Raw genomic sequence first — 23,267 nt, 5'->3', positions numbered from 1 at the left:
CCACAATGGACAGATCACCCTGTCAGAACCCCATCCCCCCCAAACATAAAATCCACCATGTTGTGACACCAGATGACACACCACTGGAGGATGTCTGACACATGGCCCCAACAGCAACCACGTCCCTTTTCCATGACAGGGGTTTAAATAAGTGGACAGGAAGTTGCTACCTTACTTCAAGACAACAGAATAACTCTGCAGTGTTTGTTCCAATCAGCTAGGCAGAAGCACTGGTCTTTCCTGTCAGTTCAGCCCATACATTTGAGGTAATTTTCAGAGCGCATTGCTGAATGCAGGCCTTGATGGAGGAGGCTAATTCAGAGGAGCCTTAGTCTCGTCCCCCTGGCTGGTTTCTTTCTGTTCAGGGAAGCAGGAGCCAGGTGTGATTTGGAGAGGTATAGTACCCAACCTAAAGCAAAGCTGGAAAGGTTGCCCAGACTAAACTGTAGCCTTTGCAGTGTGACCTGGCTCTATTCTGCCTTTTTATTGCTGCTTTGTGTGTGTGTGTGTGTCTATCTCTATCTATATGCAACAACAGCAAAGGTGACAAAGTCTGAAAACAAGTGGTGTGGTGCAGAAACTTTGTTTCGGCCATAAGGCCTGCATCAGGAGTTTGTACCAAACATCTACTTAAATAGCAGCTACAGTAGTAAACTTGCTAGGGACATGTTGGGTTCTCTTTCTGTTACACTCAGACACACACAAGTGAAGCATCCCAGAGTGCCTTTAAGACAACCTTAGGCTTGTGATGTATGAAAAATAAAAAATTATGCAGCAAGGAAATAATTTTCTAAAAATGGACCATCGGAGATGTTATTCTGTAGGAAGATCCTATGTTCCTGGTCTCCCCTACCCCTTCCAAGCTTCCTGATAAATTTGATGGCTGGAGATGACATCTCAAATTGTGATACCTGATTCTAGCTCTGAAAGTGACCAAGGCTAAGGATTTTATATGCTCTTCCTGTTGAAGAGGAAAATAAGGTAGTGGGACACCTAGAGAGTTTGTACTTGTATAAGCCATAATTAGAGGGGTCCTTCATGGTAGAAAGATTTGAGTCAAAATTTTTTTTAATTTATGTAAAGGGTGTGTGTGTGGGGGGGGGGGGGGGTGTTATTCACTCTCTTGTTCCAGGCAGCTGTATGCCTATTTCTGAGAAGTTCTGAGAGGAGAGGACATTTCTGTGGGTAAGTGACATTATTTTATTCTGTGCTTGGTAACTTAGATTGGGTTTAAAAGAAGATTTGTAGGATATTGATAAACATAGCTAAAAAAAAAAAGCAAACTTTATTAGCTAGTCTCCATACCCTTTTCCCCATAGTTTTAAAACTTAAATTTTCTGCCACAGCATTAACAGAGTGAGGCTAATTTTCAAAGCACTTAGCCTCCCAAAGTTCCATAGAAACCTATGGAACTTAGCCTCCCAAAGTGCTTTGAAAATATGCCTCATAGTCTCTAGAAAGCACAGTAGAACCTAGTTCAGTCTTCATTCCCACCCACCCCTAGCTCAACTCTTCATTTATAGTCAATTCTAATTAGGACAAGAGGGGAGTCTTCTTTAGCATTTTAATTGTTTAGTTTCAGAGAAGCAAACACTAAATAAATTACACCAATCTTAAGGCTATTTAAATACATCTGATATGCCTAGTACCTTAAGAAGTTTTAATTAAACAACTCTATAATACTAAGATGCAGACAGTAGTCCAGCAGCGAGAGGGTTTCTATCCAGTCTTTTGCATTGTGTCACACACAGGCGCCCGGTATAAGAGGCTTGGGGAGGCCCAACCGCTGCCCCCACCCCGCAAGCTGCAGGCTTCCGAATCCCGGCCGCTCCCCAGCCACGTAGCAATGCAAATCATCTCCCGTCTGCCCTCAGCTGCCTGCATAGCTCCGCCCTCGTATTTCCTGTTTCCGCGAGGGCAGAACCATGAGTCCGGGCCTGGTCGCTGTGTTGCATGGGAGGGCGCGAGCCGTTGAGGAAAGGTTCTATCCGGTTGAAAATCGTCGTGAGACGTTGAAGGAAGGTTCCATCCCGTTCAAGGTGCACCAGACGCAGCGGAGAGAGAAGAGGAAAGGTCGGCTCGGAGACAGAGACGAGACGCGGCTGGGGGGTGGGGGAGCGATGCAGAACCGAGACGACAGACGGACAGAGGGAAGATGATGATGCAGGGCAACAGGGGCTTCAGGATGGATCAGCAAAACCATACTCCAAGGAAGTAGCACCAACAACACCAGGAGCAGGAGGAGATGGAGCCTCACTCACCTTCCAATGGGCAGCAGGCCTCTATTGAGAGCGTCAATGAAGGTCTCACCATTGATCTGACAAACTTCCGAAGACCTATACACAACACAGCCGCCTCTTTGTAGGAAATCTGCCCCCAGACATCAATGAGGAGGAGCTACGCAAGATGTTTGAGAAATATGGCAAGCCAGGAGAAGTCTTCTTTATCCATAATAAAAGGTATTGTGACTTATTTTTATTTATTTTTTTCTGTGTGTTATCAGACAATTATGGATTTAAGCTCCACCTCCAACCCCGCCCCCTTTAGCCTCCCCAAACAGTTGGGCCACTGACCGCCTATGGTGTCACATATATGATTATCTCCCAGTTGGTGAGAAGTCATATGTGTGTGCTCGATGCAAAGAGCTCCTAGGTCTCAGAGAATGAGTCCGTTCTCTTGAGGCTAGAGTAGCAGACTTGGAGGAGCTGAGGGAGACCGAGAGGTACATAGAGGAGGCCTACAGGGACGTTGTAGAGAAGGCCCACCTCCAGTCTGGCAGTCCCTGTGCTGCCTTGGAGGATGGAGGTCTTCTAAAAGGAGAGCATCACCCTGGTGCAGCTGGAAATAATCCTGAAGCCAGGACCAGCACACCAAGGGATGCAATATCCTCTCGCACCAAGGACGTGTTTCCAGGAGCTACTGCCCAGGAGGGAAAGGTTAGGACGGTTGTTGTAGTTGGTGATTCGATTATTAGGCATGTAGATAGCTGGGTGGCTGGTGTATGTGAGGATCGCCTGGTCACTTGCCTGCGTGGTGCAAAGGTGGTTACCCAGATAGGATTTTAGATAGTGCTGGGGAGGAGTCGGCTGTCTTGGTACATGTGGGTACCAATGACATAGGAAAATGTGAGAGAGAGGTTCTGGAAGCCAAATTTAGGCTCTTAGGTAAAAAGCTGAAATCCAGAACTTCTAGCGTAGCATTTTCCAAAGTGTTACCCGTTCCACGCGCAGGGCCCAAGAAACAGGCAGAGCTCTAGAGTCTCAATTCGTGGATGAGACGATGGTGCAGGGAGGAGGGTTTTAGATTTGTAAGGAACTGGGCAATATTCTGGGGAAGGGGGAGCTTATTCCGGAAGGATGGGCTCCACCTTAACCTGCATGGGACAAGGCTGCTGGCATCAGCATTTAAAAAGGAGATGTAGCAGCTTTTAAACTAGAACCTGGGGGAAGGCCGACACCTTGTTCCGAACCATACGTTTTTGAACAACTATCTTCACAGATATCACCAAAACAGGGAAGATAACGTATAGCGAGGTTGCAAAAGAGACCATAGTAAATCAGGTGACCTTAAGTAAAAATCAAACAAACGATTGCAAATTAACAGTCAACTAATAAGCAAAATGTAAACAGGAACAACAAACACAGTTTGAAATGTCTATATGCAAATGCCAGAAGCCTAAGAAATAAGATGGGAGAATTAGAATATATTGCACTAAATGAAAAATTAGCTATAATAGGCATCTCTGAGGCCAGGTGGAAGGGAGGATAACCAGTGGGACACTGTCATACCAGGGTACAAATTATATCGTAGTGATAGGGTGGATTGAATTGGAGGGGTAGCCTTGTATGTTAAGGAGGGCCTTGAATCAAATAGATTGAAAATTCTGCAGGAAACATAACACATCTTGGAATACCTATGGATTGAAATTCCATGTGTAAAGGGGAAAAGGACAGTGATAGGAGTGTACTACCGTCCACCTGGCCAGGATGAACAGACGGATGTAGAAATGTTATCGGAAATTAGGGAGGCTAACAAACTGGGCAACACAATAATAATGGATGATTTCAATTACCCCGATATTGACTGGATAAATGTAACATCAGGGCATGTTAGGGAGGTAAAATTCCTTGACGAAATTAAGGACTGCTTTATGGCGCAGCTGGTACAAGATTCAACAAGAGAAGGAAAAATTCTAGACCTAGTCCTTAGTGGAGCGCATGATCTGGTGCAGGAGGTAATGGTGCTGGGGCCGTTTGATAACAGTGATCATAATATGATCAGATTTGATATCATCTTTGGAAGTACAGGAAATCCAATACGTTAGCGTTTAACTTTCAAAAAGGAGACTATGATAAAATGAGAAGAACGGTAAAAAAAACCCCCAGAGGAACAGCAGCGAAGGTCAAAACTTTGAACAGCATCCAAGCCTGATGTAAAAATACCTTCCTTAGCGTCCCTCCGGACTGGCCCAGAATGTGACTGATGGGTTGTGCACGCCTTCCAGTAGGTGGAGATTGAGAAAAAAATTGTGACTCTAGAGACAGCCAATAAGAGCCCTTGCCAGCCAGAGAAAGATCCTGTAATCTCAGTCTTCAGCAGGTGGAAGGTGGTGAGCCCTTCAGTCTCATTCTTGTACTTCTCTATTTTTTCTGTATTTTCTCTTGTTGGTTTATTCTCTGGGCATCCTTTTATTTCTGACAAGCAGAAAGCCTGTTATGTGGAGGCAGAGGTCCGTGGGGCCTTTTAGTTGCCTCAGGGGTGCTAAACTCAGGTGGCCGGGTCCCTTCCCCCTTGTCCTCCCTGATATCATTTCTGAGCTTTGTTTAAAAAGTCCTCCCAAATAGTTGATTTAGTGCTGCTACCTTAGAGTGGCTGAAGTTTAATTGGCACTCCCTCAGCCCCTTCTCAGGAAGGGTGTCCTGAAAGCAGGGAGAAACATACATACTGATTCTGCATTAAAAAAAAAAATTTATAGCTAGTTAATTTTTCTGTACAGTCAGTCTATTATCAGCTTCCTCAGGCTCTTCAGGGGAAGAGTACTACTACTACTACTACTACTATTTAGCATTTCTATAGCGCTACAAGGCATACGCAGCGCTGTACAAACATAGAAGAAAGACAGTCCCTGCTCAAAGAGCTTACAATCTAATAGACAAAAAATAAATAAAGTAAGCAAATCAAATCAATTAATGTGAATGGGAAGGAAGAGAGGAGGGGGTAGGTGGAGGCGAGTGGTTACAAGTGGTTACGAGTCAAAAGCAATGTCAAAGAGGTGGGTTTTCAGTCTAGATTTAAAGGTGGCCAAGGATGGGGCAAGACGTAGGGGCTCAGGAAGTTTATTCCAGGCGTAGGGTGCAGCGAGACAGAAGGCGCGAAGTCTGGAGTTGGCAGTAGTGGAGAAGGGAACAGATAAGAAGGATTTATCCATGGAGCGGAGTGCACGGGAAGGGGTGTAGGGAAGGACGAGTGTGGAGAGATACTGGGGAGCAGCAGAGTGAGTACATTTATAGGTTAGTAGAAGAAGTTTGAACAGGATGCGAAAACGGATAGGGAGCCAGTGAAGGGTCTTGAGGAGAGGGGTAGTATGAGTAAAGCGACCCTGGCGGAAGATGAGACGGGCAGCAGAGTTTTGAACTGACTGGAGAGGGGAGAGGTGACTAAGTGGGAGGCCAGCAAGAAGCAGATTGCAGTAGTCTAAACGAGAGGTGACAAGGGTGTGGATGAGGGTTTTGGTAGAGTGCTCGGAAAGAAAGGGGCGGATTTTACGGATGTTGTAAAGAAAGAAACGACAGGTCTTGGCGGTCTGCTGGATATGAGCAGAGAAGGAGAGAGAAGAGTCAAAGATGACCCCAAGGTTTCGAGCTGAGGAGACAGGGAGAATGAGAGAGCCATCAACAGAAATAGAAAATGGGGGGAGCGGGGAGGTGGGTTTGGGGGGGAAAATGAGAAGCTCGGTTTTGGTCATATTTAATTTCAGGTGGCGTTGAGACATCCAGGCAGCAATGTCAGACAAGCACGCTGAAACTTTGGTTTGGATGCAAGGTGAGATATCAGGGGTAGAAAGGTAGATTTGGGAGTCATCAGCATAGAGGTGGTAGGAAAAGCCATGGGATGAGATTAATGAACCAAGGGAAGAAGTGTAGATAGAAAAGAGGAGGGGACCAAGAACAGAACCCTGGGGTACGCCGACAGGCAGAGGGATAGAAGTAGAAGAGGATCCACCAGAGTGAACACTAAAGGTGCGGAGGGAGAGGTAGGAAGAGAACCAGGAAAGGACAGAGCCCTGGAATCCAAGTGAGGACAGGGTATCGAGAAGTATGCTGTGATCGACAGTGTCAAAAGCAGCGGAAAGATCAAGAAGAATGAGGATGGAATATTGACCTCTGGATTTAGCCAGTAATAGGTCATTGGAGACTTTAGTAAGCGCAGTTTCGGTTGAGTGGAGAGGGCGAAAACCAGATTGTAATGGGTCAAGAATAGCATGTGAGGAGAGAAAATCAAGGCAGCGGCGGTGAACAGCACGCTCAAGTAATTTGGAGAGAAAAGGAAGGAGGGAGATGGGTCGGTAATTAGAGGGACAAGTAGGGTCAAGTGAAGGCTTCTTAAGGAGAAGTGTGACCACAGCATGTTTAAAGGCAGCAGGGACAGTCGCAGTGGAAAGTGAGAGGTTGAGAATGTGACAGATAAAAGGAATAAGAGTAGGAGAGATGGCATTAAGAAGGTGGGTGGGAATGGGATCAGAGGAACAGGTGGTACATTTTGAGGAAGAAAGGAGAAGTGTAGTTTCCTCAATAGTAACTTCAGGAAAGGAGGAAAGGGAATGAGGGGAAGGAGAGAGAGGGGAACGGACTAGTGGAGGGAGAGCTGGTGAGGTAGAGAAAGCAAGGTTTATCTTTTGAACCTTGTTGTGAAAGAATTCAGCAAGGGTCTGAGGAGATAGTGAAGGGGGAGTTGGGGGAGGGGGCACCTTGAGGAGAGAGTTCAATGTGGTGAAGAGAAGTCGAGGATTAGAGCCAAGAGAGTTGGTCAGTTGGATATAATAATCCTGTTTGGCACGTAAAAGAGCAGATTGGAAGGAGGTCAGCATGAACTTAAAGTGTAAGAAATCAGCAAGGGCCCGAGATTTCCGCCAGAGGCGTTCGGCGGAGCGGGTACAGGAACGTAGGTAGCGGATATTAGAAGTCAGCCAAGGTTGGGGTTTTGTACGCCTTACAGGGCGGGTCATCAAAGGTGCAAGAGTGTCTAAGGCAGAGGATAGAGTATTGTTGTAAGAAGAAACAGCCTCGTTGACAGACGTGGATGGTGCCACAGTAGAGAGGAGGTTTGAAACATGGGAGGAAAGGAGGCAGGGAGAGGCAGCCATAAATTAAAAGATAATCCTGCAGGTTGGACTGAGTGGTCTGGGCCCCCCACCTGGCTGCTGCCTGAGGCCTCCTGTACCGCCGCTCCCGCCATCCTGGTTCTTTCCTGTTCACTGCGCTGCTGCTATTCCCCTTCCCCTTGCAAATTTCAAAAACTGACATATTTCAATCACTATAGGTTAACAAATACAAATAACACAAAAAATGGAAAATATTGTAAAATTACAAAACTACTTTATCCTAAACTAAAAATAAAATTCATTTTTTCCTACCTTTGTTGGCTGGCCGTTTACTTTTTCTAATTGTGTTGGTCCCAGTCTCTTGTTTCTTCTTTCCTCGATCTCCTCTTAACTCTGGTCAGCATCTGACCTCTTTCTGTCCAGTGTCTGCCCCCTCTCTCTCTCTGACCCTTCTCTATCCTCACTTCCATCCAGAGTCCTTCCTCTTTTTCTCCCTCCTCCATCCAGCATCTGGCCCCTCTCTCTCCCCAGTTCCATCCAACATTTGCATCCTCTCTCTCTCTCTCAAGAACTTACCACAGGGACCTCCCTCCATCCCTCGCCCCAGCTCAGGCTCCTCTTTCTCCTCCCCAGCCGTTGCTTGAGCAATTGCACCCATGACTGGATTTGCCCCTTGTGAGTACTGCATTGTGTGGCACAGGGTTTGTTTGTTTTTCTTTTTGAAAATGTTTTAGTAACTTTTTTATTAATATAAAATACAATTCAAACTGAGGTAACAGCACAAACATCCAGCATCATGGAATAAGAACAAACAACTCCAAAAAACAGTATCTAAGTAAAATTCCTAGTAAAATTCCCCACCCGGTAAATGCCTCCCCCCCCCCCCCCCCCCAACCTTATCTTATGGGCAGTATTAAGGTCAGTTGGCTCCATTCTGGATTGGAAATTCCCCTTTATTTATCCCTCAATTTTTACATGTCCCCTAATGTTCTCAGCCTACTCCTCTAATCATGCACCATCAGAGCCTCCAATCTTTTCCAATTTGCAACAATTTTGCAACAAGCTGAATCCAACCCCCAACATTGGATTCACTTTGCCTATTTAGGTCACCTCCCTCCCGGACACCAACTCAGTAAACATGCTTTAGGTATCTTAGCAACCGTTACCCCCTCTCCTTGGGCCCATAATACCAAAAAGACATGCCCCCCAAATTCCTGAGCCTTGGAACAGTCCTACCACATGTGTAACATAGTTCCCATATTCTCACATTGTCTCCATCACTGATCAGGAAACCACAGGTAAATAAATGCCAGTCTAGCTGGGGTTAAATACTATCTGGTCAGGACTTTGTATACATTGTCTCGCACCAGGACACAGGGGAGAGATCTTCCTAGTTTCTAAAAAGATTTTCTTCCATTGCATAACACTAAACTCTTCTCCTATATTTCTTTCCCACTGGATCATGAACCTATATGTTGTAAATTGCCAACCCTGCAAAAACATATGGAAAAATAGTAATGGCCTCATTCATGTGGTTATTGTCTCCCATAACTGCTCCAACTTTTCCTGCTCTTCTACAGCCTCCCCTGTCAGTCCTCGCACGTGTATGAAGTGCTATACTTTGGCCAATCAATAAAATGTTCTACTACTACTACTACTACTACTTAACATTTCTAGAGCGCTACTAGGGTTACGCAGCGCTGTACAATTTAACAAAGAGAGACAGTCCCTGCTCAAAGAGCTTACAATCTAATAGCTAGGATGCGATCCAAGATGGCGACGGTGTGACTTGCACTGACAGACACGTTCTGAATAGTGCTCAAGCTGACTCTGGAAAGAGCCTCTTACCTGCTGTTTCAGATGGGTAAGAGACGAGGGAAAGTCAGTGAGATTCCCTCTGCCCCAGGCAATAAACCCCCACACGCTCGAACACTTTGGAATTGCGTCTGGCTTAGGTATGACCTCTACTCCGGCTGCTGGAGTCCACCCCTTGGAGCCGACCGACAGTGTCGATGAGGCTTCTTTGAGCCCTGTCCCACGTACAGCACCACCTCAACCAGGAAGACAGAGCTTTGTGGCGATTCCTGTTGCTTCAATCCTGTCAGGTGAAAGGAGCATTCAGGGAGGGAATTTGCTGGAAGCTGGAACAAACACTGTAAGCTTGAATATTCCAGAGGAAAGCTCTACTCCTGCTGTGACTGTGAGTATCCTGGAACAAGTTGCTAAGCACCTCCACTGGTTTTTGAAGGGAAGTTGGAAAGACCTGCTGTAGTGACATTAGAGTCACTTTGGGATTTAAATTCCACAACTCTCTCTGCTTTACAAACTATACTACTACTACTACTACTACTATTTGACATTTCTAGTAAAGAATTCTGAAACTAACAAGGTTTTAGCTGGGTCTACATTGAAACAATTACAAATTAATGATCTCCAGGCAGCAGAGGTAAAATCCCTCTCTGGCAAACTTGAAAAAATGGAAATTGTGAAGCAGTCTTTGATTAAAGAAAGGAATTTTGTCTCTAAACGCTTGGAATATTTGGAGAATCAATTAAAGAGACTTAACCTAAGAATTATTAACTTTCCTAAATCTCCACTTGTGTCACCAGTACAAATGGTTAAGAAATATTTAGTAGAAATCCTGGGACTACCTGAAAATTCTTTACCACCTATTACAAGGGCATACTATTTGCAAATTACTGGGAAAAACCCAGACAATTTAAACCCTCAAGGTGTAATGAACTTGACTGAGTTCCTGGAATCATCTCTGGAGGTTGTCACACAAAGAACTACTTTGTTAGTGACATTTGCATTAGAATTAGATAGAGATGCTGTACTTAGACTGTCCTTGAGACATTTGAATTCTTTATTTTTAGGTTCAAAAGTAAGGGTTTTCCCAGATTTATCCAGGGAAACCCAAAAGAGAAGAAACTTATTTCTTTTACAGCGTCCTAGGGTAGTAGCTTTAGGAGCAAATTTTCAATTGAAATTTCCTTGTGTTTGTAGGATACTGTATCAAACAAAGCAATATCAATTTTTTGAAACTAAGCAGTTAGAGGATTTTTTATTAAGCAAAGAGAGTCTAATTGTGAAAATTTAATCCTGAATGTAACACTGTATAGTAACTTGGATTAAGTCAACAGAGCATGGTGCAGTCTTTGGTTTAACAATTAGAGAACAGGCTTTGTTATATTAGCTTATAATTTAATTTCTTTTTCTTGGATCAATTCCTAAATTGTGGTCGATAGGTTTTTTTTCTATTTCTCTTTGTATTATTGTTTCCCTATGATGATGTTGTATATTTCGTGTATTTTATTCAAGATTTATTGAATATTGTAATTATTAAAATTTGAAAATAAAAAAACAAAATAAAATGTTCTACTATGTTAGGTCATATTTCCAAAGAAGATCAGTCCCACTCTCTGGAAGACCTTCCCCTGATAAATAAAAGTTCATTTGTTGACAGTTTATAACCATCACCTCAGTGCCCTTTTACATCCATCCAAATGTCTAAAAGATGCTTTATAAAAAGATTGGAGATATACCCTCCCCCACCTGTTTGCAGTCAGATCTCCACAACAAATGCCTAAGAAGGCATGATAGACATGAAAATCTAACTGAATAACTGATCTATTGGTCCCCAACTCTCAATCTAGCAAATGTTTAAATTGGGCCACAGAATAGAACCAGATAATATTTGGTACCGCTACACCTCTGTATTCTCTCCGTTGCCAGAGCACCCTCCTAGGCACTCCAGATTATCAGCCCATATATACTAGAAAAATGTGGCACAGGTTTTCATTGGAGATGGGCAGTACAAGCTGTGATCTCTAACCTGCTAGGGTTGATGGATTTTGTATTTTATTTTTTTTGTTGTGATTATATGCCTCATGTTACTAGTAACATTCACAGCACCTATGCTCAATGATCAGTAGTTAATATGTACTTTATTTTTTCTTTTCAGAGCCTCCAGAGTATGAAGACAACAGGCAGGTATATCTGATTCCCCCCCCCCCCCCCCCCCAATATCATTACTCAACCAGGGAGTGAGGTAGAGGAGGTGGTGCTCTTGTTACAAGTTCTACCCCAGGATGTTTTGCTGTCATCTGCTGGACAAAAAAAGGAGAATATGCTTAATAAATAAATTAATTAAAATAAATAAGCAATGTTCTGTGTGACTGAATTTTTGCCAAAAAAAAAAAAAAATCATTCTAGGTGCCAACCCAGACTAAATAGTATTGGATTTTGAAAGCACCGCAATGAATGCTTTCTGCAGTATTTTCTCTGGCTGTACACTAGTGGACTGCATTTTTCACCTAACTCAGTTTCATTCATAACATGCACAAACTTGGAATAAAATGCAATTTTGAAACAAATGATATTCATTTGGCAGACTGTTTACCATGCCTATCAATGGTGCCTGAAAATGGCATACAAGTAGAATTTGAAATATTAGCCAACAGCATGCCCCATCATGAGAAGATGGCTGAACTTTTTTCATAATTCAAACACACACATGTTAGGAGCAGACCAAACCAACCAGAACAGCAGGTTGTTTATAGCCCTACTACTTTCCCTTCTCATTATGGAACCATTATTACTTTCCCTACCATTATCAGTCTGCAGCTGCTAAGATTGCATGCACAACAAATGCTGTGGCGGGGTGGCATTTTGGGCTACAGGCAGTTTTTCAATGCCATCATCCAACACTGTGAACATTCATGAAGAGAGTGGAGAAGGAAATACATATGCAGAAAACTCGCTTCCTGTAAGGCATAGTCAGTGTTCAGTCTGCTGTCCCAAAGATGTACAGAGATTTAAAACAAAAGAGTTATAAATACTGTAAGACTGTGTAATGCAAGTGACATTCTAGTTTGCACAGTATGGCATTCCTCTCCCATTGTTAAGCCTTTTTGACTTTTAAAAAATTGATTGTATTGGGAATAAAAGTTGTTGAGCACTATTATAACATACTTTGATTTGCGTAAATGGCTACTTAATGGTAGCATAGCAAAAACAAAAACATATCAGTGTTGTAGAGCACAATTTTCTCTTTCAGATGATACTGTTCACAAGCTGATTCAGGCAGACTCTTTTTTAATAATTGGCTTTGAACTTTGGTACATTTTACCATGTGCACTGACAGTGCCAACTTTGAAGAGATCCTGCAGGGCGGTTATAGATGCTGGTTAGTTGCAAATCTGGCAGTATTATGTCCAGCACAAGCATAATGCTTGTTCAAAATTTCAAGTCCATATCTTTGTATGGAAGTTGTTGCGGTCTGAATATTGGTCCAAATATGTTCCGATGAGTCGCGACCAATTTTGATGCACACTTTGAGTCAACTTGTTTGACTGGATTTTGCATCCATAATGTTAAAATGTATTTCATCGGAATTAGCATCAAAAACTTATAACTGTGTTTGGATTTTATTAGACCCCAAAAATGGCATTTTGGTAAATGTCGCGTGCTCATGGACTGACAACCTTTCAGAAAAGGGGGTCTAGATCTGCAACTATTGCAGTTAGAGACCTCGCGCAACAGATAAAATTTGAACAAAATTGGAGAACATGATGGTGGGAACGTTTTTTTTTAATTTTAGACCACTTGGCATGGAATGACCCGTCAGATAATCGAGACTCTACTGTAGTTCTTACTATTTAAATAGAGGCCACTCTCTGCATTCATCCAGGCAAAACATGGCGTGTGAAAATAAAACTCTTCCTTCTCCTTTATTCAAATACCTTTATTGAACTCTGCAGACAAAATAATTTTATAAAATGTAGCCATTTCACTCTATTGTCTAAAGTTCTGTGGTGTACAAGCAATATTTCAGTTGTTATTCCAAATGAAGCAATTGCAGTTTGGATTACCTCCTTTCCTAGTCGGTATAATGTGATCAAGAAGACAATGTTTCAGAAACAGTCATGACCCTAATGGCACATTTCTCGTGCTCAATTAAAGGTGACCTTAGTTTCCTAGATGTTTGCTGTTTGTGATTATCTACCATACCAAAATCTTTATATAGAAGAAAGGAGGAGTTGCAGGTAGAATGGAAATTTAATGGATACACATTTTTTTTTTTAACCGGATATACAAAATCTTTTAACTGAATAGTCAAGTCACAAAACTAACTTTGTCTACAAGGAAATGACCAGAAACTAAGAAGCCCTTTTACTAAGCTGCGGTAAGCACTAATGTGTGCTTACTGCAGGTTAAAAATGCCTATCACGGGGTGCAATGAAGTATCCCACAGTAGTTTTGGCATATATATGTGCTTCTCATGTGCTAAAAAATAATTTTTATTTTCTAGCGCTGGGGCGTATTTGGAGGCACAGTGGGCATGTTCAGTGCTAATGGGTTAGTGCGTGAGTCCTTACTGCCTAGAAAATAGGTGTAGTTAAGGGCAAAAATTGGCCATTTTACCCCACGTTAAAATGTGGCCTCAGTGTGCAGGGAAATCCACGCGCTATTAATAGCGCAGGCCACCTCTTAGCACAGCTTAGTAAAAAGGGGCCCAAGAGGCTCATATTCAAAGCACTAAGACTTACAAAGTTCCATAGTCTAAGTGCTTTGAAAATATGCTTCTAAGTAAACTCACCCATAATATGGCAAAAGGAAAAAAAAAAGAATAAAAAAAAATGACCTTGGCTTATAGCTCTGCACTAAGAACTGCTCAGAAGGCAAATGACTGGGACCATGGCTTACCGCTCTACTAAGAAAGAATGCTGGCTTTGACAGTGGTTTTGGTGTGAAAGTACTTAACAAAACTAGATAATTTTTTGTTTAAAGATTTTTGTTTTAACAACAAAAAACAGCAATTGAAGTCCTCAACAAATTCACTCTTCATCAGAAACGCAAGCTACTACTACTACTTATCAGCAAGCTATTTTCTTTTTCTTTTTTTTTAAAGAGATTTTATTGAAAGTTTTGTTAGAAAAGAGGGATACATAAAAGGGACAGGGAAAATAGATATTTAAAAAGTTATTTGTACATTTTCTAGTAAGTTATGCAAAGTGATAACCATTAACACATTATAATAAAGTTTTCAAACTTAAACTTTTATTATAATTTTAAGATTAAGTAAATGTCTTGAAAATAGAAAATGTATAAAATGTATAGGGCGAATAATAAATAATAAGGTAATTGGAACAAGAAAAGACAGGAGAAAGGGGGGGAAAAGGAGTAGGAAGAGTAATAGTAGCTGAAGACCTAAAATTAAGATATGAATACAATGACCTTTATGCAATAATGTGTTAGTACAAGGGTTTAAATGGCTTGTTAGAGTACATGACACTATACAACCAAATTAGGGTATTTGAAGGTTATTACTTGCTTCTGCATATAGACAAGTAGACAAAAAAAATGAACATTATATAGAAGAGTTGGGTTGACCATTTGTCAAATAGTGTTCAATTGGTAGCCATATTTTTTTAGCTTGATGTATTAATTTTAATAGCAAAGGAAATTTCAAATTTATGAATCTGTAGGACAGAATGCCACCAGAAATGAATGCTGAGGTTGGTATTGTCTAGATAATTTTTTTGTTTAAAGATTTTTGTACAGAGCAATTGAAGTGCTCAACAATTTCACTCTTCATCATTCATCAGAAACGCAAGCTGCTACTACTACTACCTATCAGCAAGCTATTTTCTAATACACACGCTAGCTACCTTCAAATGCTTTATAACAGAAAACTAAATTAGGAATGGTTTGTCATACCCTAATTTCAAATTCCATAAAGGCATAACTCTCACACTCCCTTCTGATCTGTTCTCATTCTTCACATCCTACTCATGTCTCTTTCACCCACTCTTACCACAGATAACTTCTTACTAGGGCCCTGATGCTCAAAATTAAACGCAGACGCAAGAGGCCTTTAGTGCCGTACTAGCATCCACATTTACTTGCACAGAATGGTCAGAGGTCTGGAGCATGGGAACAAATGAGCACGCAGATGAACAATGCAAGTAGCATGCTAATGTAGTCAAGCTCATGTTAATGCAATCCTTTTGTAATCCTCCCCAATGCTTAGGAAAGAGCGCCCAAAACAAAACTGCCTTACCGCTGCAAACAATAACGCCAGGTTGAAGCAGGCATTAGGCTGTAGGAAGAGAAGATTTTTTGTGATTCTCTTACTTCTCTAATGAATCTTTCTGCAAAATCTGCCGGTTTTGATGGCTTTTGGAAGCAGAAGGAAGCCCGTGCAAGCCCTTAAGCATTGGTCATGAGAAACAGAAGACCCATCCAAAAGCACTTATTGATGTCTGTTTCCCGCATCTAAATTTAAAGTGTCCATGCTAAAAAAAAAAAAAAAATTCAAAATGTCTAAAGTGAAAACACACATTGGTGTCTGTTTCCTACATCTAAATATAAGCATCCAAGCATTTAGGCTGCAGAAAGCATGCCAATGTGTGCTTCGTGTTCAGGTTTTACCAGGCGCATGTGCACAGGAGCATGCCGAAGCACAATCCTCCCAATGAATTCCCTAATGCTCAACGCTATGAGTGCGCCTATATTTGCATTAGGGCATTGCTCTGTTCTGTTCCGGTGGTAATTTTACAGCACTATTCTGAACAACGCTGGAGTTTTGAACATCGGAGCCTAAGTGCTTATGGATCTATGTCCATCCGTACGGTCCATATGTTATAGGGATAGCCTGTATAGATGGTGCTGTTGGTCCATTCTTCCCGAGCAGGGCTCAAATAAAGCTTTATAGCTTCCTTCTTCTAGCAGTAAAAGGGTGATGTTTTGTATTTATTTATTTATAAAATTTATAACCTGCATCATCTACAATTCTGAGCGGATAAAACAAAATACAAACATAATTGTCAACATAAATTACAAATACAGACAAACTCTTATTCATGAGAGAGGTTTGGATGCAGTGGAGGCAGTGCATGCAAATCTCTCATAAATATTCATTGTGGGTATCCTGAAAACCTGACTGGCTGGGGTGCCTCCAGGACCATATTTTGGAACCACTGCCCTAACTAAGTTTCACTATATCTAACTTTGTTGCAGAAGGTGTAATTTTCTCCCATATAAATGTGTTGTGCTGTTTTTGAGGGCTTATTTTTCTGGAATCTTGAGGCCAATTTGGCCCACTTTTGTTTCTTTCTGCTTCCATCTCTTTTTCCTCCATGTCAAATTTGATCCCCTTCCATTAATTTTTCAAAATTATTTTGTGCCCCCCCCCCCCCCCAATAAGCATTCTCAACCCTTTATGTATAATTCTTTCCAGCCAAAAAGCATAAATTTGAGGTGACAAAATGAATGTGATGTAAATTATAAGGCTTATGTAAGTGTGTGAGAAAATGTATGGTATAATCTACATTCAATAAATGTTTAATGTAATATATATAAAAAATGTGTGAAGTATCAAATAGTGGACCAAACACAATCTGTCCTTGTTAGGGATGTTTGTTTCTCCCTGGTGTGGGGTTTCTGCAGGGTTCTTATTTATCTGTTCAATTCTTACCACAGTTGCGTGAGAAATATTTGTACAATTAACATTTTTTAAGTTAGATGTTACATTGTCTTATACCATTGTTAACTTCTAGAGATTTAAAGATTTTATAAGCTTTTATATTCCTTTGTTTTGATTATGCTAATGCTTTAGTGAGTTTACTAGATTCAACTTGCTCAAAATGTTATTGCTGCGGTTTTACTAGAGACTTCAGATATGAGCATATTACCCCAGTACTCATGGAGGTAACACTGATTGCCTATTAGGTATTGGATTGACTATAATATCCTACAAATGATTTTTAAATCTTTTAAAAGGATTAACTGCTCCTATTGCTTTCTTGCTGTTCATGCTGTATTCTTCTCTCAGCTTATATATGAAATGTATAAGAAAATAGTTTTAAACAGAATTTGATAATGAAGGAGTTACAATATTGATGACTAAATAGTGACCAATGAGGAGGCAGGCAAACCGTGGATTGAGAGGTCCATGTGAAAAAAGTGGCGACTTAGGTCTAGAAAACTAGTATATGATAGGGTGGTTTGATAATTTTTGATTAGTGTCAGGTGTTATATAGTACACATACAGTGTTATAGAATAGTGCACAGGCAGATCAATGTGCAAATCCAAATTAGTGCTACTTAATGTCAAAAATTTACATCCTGTTATTAACTTGTGCACACATCTGCACTGTATGGTCAGCTTTGGGCAACCTATATAGAATTTGGGGGGAGAATGTTTAGTCTAGTCTTCAGCTATGTCTTTTTTCCATACAATGTTCAACCAATGGTGCATCTTTAATGTGCTTCATAATACAGTTCCCATGTTTTAATAATCTCAACCACAAGATCTGGCAAAGCAGGGGCGTAGCTACGGGTGGGCCTGGGTGGGCCCAGGCCCACCCAATTTAGGCTCAGGCCCGCCCACCATCCAAGCACACATGACACACTGCACTGACTGCAGCAGCCTAGCGTACCACCGCGGCAGAGACGGCACCTGTGCTCAGCTGATATCCAGCCCGCCTACCTTTCGACCTTGCAGTGCAGAGGTACAGTGGCAGACTCGGGTCGGCAGTCCGCTCGGCAGGGAAGCAGTTGCAGGTCGCATCGCAGCCGCGCAGCTCGTCATCGTAGTTGTTCTGCTCCCCTCTGCCCCGCAGCTTTCATTTATCGGCCCATTGCTGTTAGCGATTCACACAGGCATTCTAAGGTGACCTTCTCTCTGCTGTGTCTGGCACTCGCATAAATAGGAAATTCTATCAGAGAGGTCAAGACGCGGCAGGCTGCTCTAAAGAGCCTGTGTGAACTGTGAATGGCTGCTAGCAGCAACAGCTGAAAATGAAAGTGGAAGTGCAGCAGCGTGGCCAGGCAGGAAGAGAACAGCTGGAACTGTGGGAGGAAAGGCGACAAGAGGTTGGAGGAAAAGGAGAGAGCTAATCGATGTGGGAGGAAGACGAGGGGGCTGGAAGGAACGGAGGGAGCTGCTAGATGTGGGAAGAAGAGGAGGAGGAGGAGGAAAGGGCTGGAGGGAAGGGAGAAAGCTGCTGGACGTCTGGGAGGAAGAGGAGGAGGGGGCTGGATGGAAGGGATAGAGCTCCTGGAACAGCACAAGGGGGGAGGGAAACAGAGATGCCAGGCCTCACAGTGGGAGAGAGGGTGGACAGGCAGACAATCAAGCAAGCAAACCAGATGCTGGAAAGAGGGGAGAGAGGGAGAGAAGCTGGATGGGGTTGGGGAGGAAAGAGATATATTGGCCTGGGGGAGGAAGAGAGGGGAGAAGCTGGACAGAGGCACAGTGATGGAAGAAGATGGATAGTGGACATGGAGGGTAGAAATGTCAAATGGACAGGAGACCTTGGAGTTAAGATAAGACAGAGGGATAGCAGAAACCAGAATCTGGGTCAACATGATTTGAAAAATAAAATGACCAGACAACAAAAGGTAGAAAAAAAACAATTTTATTTTTCCATTTTGTGTTTAGAATATGTCAGATTTGAAACGTACATCCTGCCAGAGCTGGTGTTAAATATGGCCGGGGCCCAAGGCAGAAATTTGGGAGAGGACCCCAAAGCTTACTACTAGGCTGTACCTTCTTCAGCTTCCAGCTGTCCAGTAGTTCTCTCTGGCCAGGGGGCCAAGTGCAGTTGGCCTAGTTGTAATCCCTAACACCACCTGTGGCATGCGGTATCATTATATTTGAACAGTGTAGGAAAATGCATCTATTTCTCTGCTGCTGTACTACATGCAAGGTTTGGCCTCTTGGGATTTCCATTGAAATTGTTTATGGTTTGCGGTCACTTATTCTGTATTTGCCATTTGTGTTCTGTGTGTGACCAAAGTATTGTTGGCATGAATTTTCTATGTAATATTCTGTAGTAATTTGGCTTGTTCAGTTTTCTTGATGTATTCATACTTTAGAACCCCACTGAAATATTTAGGGCCCTAAAATATCATAGGTAGGATCCTTGTTTTGGATGTTAGTGCTGGCATAATAGAGTTGCTCTAGGTTCTGAGTGACTTTTTGTTTGATAGATTTTTGTACTATACAATATGCCTCGTTATTGAGATAACACTAGAAACAAACATTTTTGCATGGTGAGTTTTATAGGGAAATGTCCTAGCTCTGCTCTGCATCCACTGCTGGGGGAGGGCCAGGGGGTTCTATGGATACACAATATTTGGGGCAAGCATATGTGTGTTGGAGGACCGTGACTGAATGGAAGATAAAGAGTACACACTCTTGTACTTCCCCTAGCCCTCAACGTGACCTGCAGCCACTGAAGCCAGCACTGCTACCCTCATTGAAGTTACTGGTAGTGGGGTAGGGGCAGGGCATGGGTGCATCAGGTGTTTCTCTAGTGCCCACCCATCCAACCTGTTGGCCCACCCAAAAATTGCCTTCTGGCTACGCCACTGTGGCAAAGGCCTTGTAATACGTACACATCTGTTGAACTGCAGTTCATAAACTATCTTGTACATAAGTTTGGTCACTAGATAAATCTTTTAAGGACTATGGGGTCCTTTTACTAAGCTACGGTAAAAAGTAGCCATTAGCATGTGACCATTTTTAAAAATTATCGCATGAGCACTTACTTCCTATTTTGTAGGTGATAAGGGCTCACGAAGTATCAATGTGCTAACTAGTTAGTGCAGGAATGCCCACTTTCTGCCCTTGACATACTGCCTAAAAAAAAAAAAGCATGTGGTTAGCGCACAGATTTCAGAGTTTCTGCAGGACGCCTGAGCGTGTCCCATAGTACTCTATTTTTTGCTGTGTTAGACGCCTATTAGCACCTAGCACAGCTTAGTAAAAGGGCCACTATATTGCTTAAGTAAGAATCACATTTATAAAGGCCTACATTTTTTAATTGGCCTCTTGAATACACAACAATAATTGTCTTGGCCTATAAAAAAAAACATTATTGCCCTGTATGCTCTGTCAATATCAGCATAAGATTCTTGTGATACCGCTAGATAAATTTGAAAACCTTAAAAGAACATTTTGTATCTGGTTTTCTAATCCACCCCGCCCCCCCATTTTGAGGCACTTAATCCTGTCTGACAATTTTGCTCTGATATCCATGAATAAAGTGTGCTGGTTCTAAAAATGTAGTAAATTATCTATGGGTTTCCTGTATAGAGAAGTGCTGAATCCTTTCATCCGTTCACACTTTGTAAATAAATAAAAACAAACGCCACAACACAAGCAATGTAGCAAAGCGGATTACAAACCATTAGATGTCACTTGTCACCAGACTACAAAGAATTATGTCTATAGTGTCTTTGGTCAATAAGCACCAAAACATTTGTCTTGAAGGGAGCTCACAATATAACCAGTAAATAAATGCTCTGCTTCAGTCCATTTTCCAACATACATTTATCAATAACAGTTCACTGGGTTCAGAATCACAGTATTTTTTATATATATATTTTTATAAATGGATCTCTCAGATCAGCGCACCTTCCCCTAATAAGGCTAAATGAGCCTAGCATATATCTGAAAGGGGCGTAGCGCAATCTTCATCGATCCTTAAATATTTTTTTCTCGTATCTGTTTTTCGTTTTAAACAATTTTTATCTATTTTCAGTTATTACATCCAATATTTCCACTAAATATTAGCAATATATTGAAGTACTTAGCTTCTCCAATTTTCCAACGTCAGCAAAGGATTGAGGAGATTCCAGTGGAAATGGGTGGGGGCGGGTTAGATTTCAATGGGGACAGGTGAAATTTCTGTCCCTGTGCAACTTTCTAGTCCTGAATGAATGATGTCCATCTAGCAGCAGATGGAGACAAAAAATAGTTCCAAGTGAATCGCCTTAAGGGTATTGTGCAGCCTGGAATGTCCAGTATTTTTCTCTGTTTCCAAGTGGATGGTGGATGAATGGTACAGCTGTTGCTTGGTGCTTGACTGTGGTTCCTGACCTGGTTCTTCCCGGCTGTTGGTCGAGCAGGAGGGGGTTGGCTGATTTTGCTCGGTTTGGAAACAGTCTGAACTTGGATGACACTCTGGATCCCTCATTCCTAGCCTGGGCAACAATTGGTGATGCCCCCCCCCCCCCCCCCCACTCCAGCTGTGCTCTGTTCTTGTGAGGTGACTATACGGAGTGAGTGGAGGATAAGTTTTCTCCTGTTATTTGATCTTCACAACCACAAGTATAATTTGTTGTGCCTTCTTCAGTTTCTATTGCTGAGGTAACTGAACTCTGTTTATTACTGGGTTTGCCTTCATTTCCGCACCCTATTTCAGGCTCCTGTCCTGTCTGCCTTTCTACTGTCGAGTACTGGTAGGGTTCTCCATTTGCCGGGGGGGGGGGGGGGGGGGGGGGGGTGTTTATGTACATTTTTCTCCAGAGGATAATTCCTTCCTTAGCCGTGCTATTGCGTTTTTCCACCAACATCTGTGCCCATGTGTGGCAACCATTGTTTTACTCCATGCTGAAAGTATACGTTTATTTGGTTGTGGTCCTGCCTTATTCTAGGTACTATGTTCTCTAGTTTGTTACTTTATGCTATGCCATGTAGACCGGTACCGAAGAGCTCTTTTCCCTGGCTCAGATGTTCAGCGGGATTGCTTGGATTCCATGTTCCCACGCATTCTCTGGTAGTTTGCATGTTCTGCTGTCTGGCAGAATTTCAGGCTCCAAAAATTATGCTGAGGTGAAGGCAATTTCCTTCTGTGCAAGCGAAAGTCCCATTTGTCCTGTCAGATACCTATGGTAAGCAAAGCCATTGCCTGCACTGGACATTGTGTAAAAAAAAAAAAGGGAGCTCCATCTAGTGCTTCTGCTCTCTTGGATGCTTATAGGTTGTTCACTCCAGCCCTCTAGGCTGTGAGGCGCAGTTCCCATTAGCTTAAGGCTTCATCAAGCTGCAGAGCTTTTTGGGGGGCTATTCTTTTCACTGACAGTTTTTCTGCACTGGTGGTGCTCCAATTTGTGCACCAATGGGACTGGTCTCATGAGTTGTGCTAGCCACCTGAGTTAATAGGTGTCCCAGTTGGGTTTCAGGCACAGAAGCACTTGCTCCATGGTCCCACGGAGACTTTCGTGTTCACTTTGTTTGGAGCCAAGCAGATGTCTCTTGAAAGCTTTGATGCAGTGATGGCTTCTGTTTTCCTTGCGCTGATGTGGCTGCCTGATCCAAAATTTGGTTTGCTGCCTTCGTTTGCTTTGCTTCTGCGCTAGGCTCTGGCTGCAGCCAAGGGTGCTTTCCTCTGACAGCACCCCTCTTGGCTATGCTCAGGCAGCTCCTTCCCTGCTGTGTGCTGACAGCACTCTGGCAGTGCTCTTGTTTGCAGCACTAGGATGGCCTTCCCATTTCTGGCGGCTCAAGGACTCCAGCCCTCTTTGATTCTCTGTGGCTTTCCCTGTGATAGTAGGGAATGGTTTTCTGGTCTCTTCATCAGGACAGAGTGCAGGTCCTTCTCGATAGAAGCGGCCTTTATTGAGCCCCTCAAGGTAATGGTACCTCTTTCACTCAGATTTCCTTAGGGACAGGTCCCCAGTGCCCTGGGGCATCTCTTTTAGGGACACCTTTTGGCAGCCCAGGGCAGTTGGTAGCCACCTAGTCTAATGGGGCTATGGGCTGTTTAGGTTAGCCTCTGTAGTTTTGTTTACTACATCCATACAGCAGTCCTTCAGGTTGAGCCCAGTTTCAGTACCGGTGACTGATATAACAGTTCACCAGCTCTGTATATTTCTGCAGTTCCATCTGTGCTTCGGTGTTGAGCCATGACCTGCATTTAGGATACAGCTTTCTTTGTACAAGGCAACACTTCACCATTTCTAGATGTGGAGATCTTCTCTGCCATAGGCACCACGGATCGTTCATTGAATTACGGCAGAGCTGCATCTTTGACTAATGGGAGCTGCTTTGGGTTTGTGAATGGGGCACAGCTCTAGCTCCATTGTAGAGCGCAACTACATTTCTGACAGTAGAACACAGCTTCCTCACTGGATGTACAATGCCGATTCA

At 42.6% G+C, this 23,267-nt stretch overlaps 1 protein-coding gene across 1 annotated transcript in view; it reads left to right on the top strand.

The window, feature by feature from the left end:
* ABHD12 (abhydrolase domain containing 12) overlaps positions 1 to 23,267 on the top strand; it is a 324,548-nt gene that overhangs the window by 38,974 nt on the left and 262,307 nt on the right. The window contains 1 exon segment of the mRNA XM_030196277.1: positions 11,286 to 11,314. The gene's annotated coding sequence lies outside the window, so the exon portion shown is untranslated.

This window comes from Microcaecilia unicolor, chromosome 3, assembly GCF_901765095.1.
Source record: "Microcaecilia unicolor chromosome 3, aMicUni1.1, whole genome shotgun sequence".
Lineage (NCBI taxonomy): Eukaryota > Metazoa > Chordata > Amphibia > Gymnophiona > Siphonopidae > Microcaecilia > Microcaecilia unicolor.
Note: the sequence above shows the minus strand (reverse complement) of the source record. Positions and strands in the feature narration are given on the sequence as shown.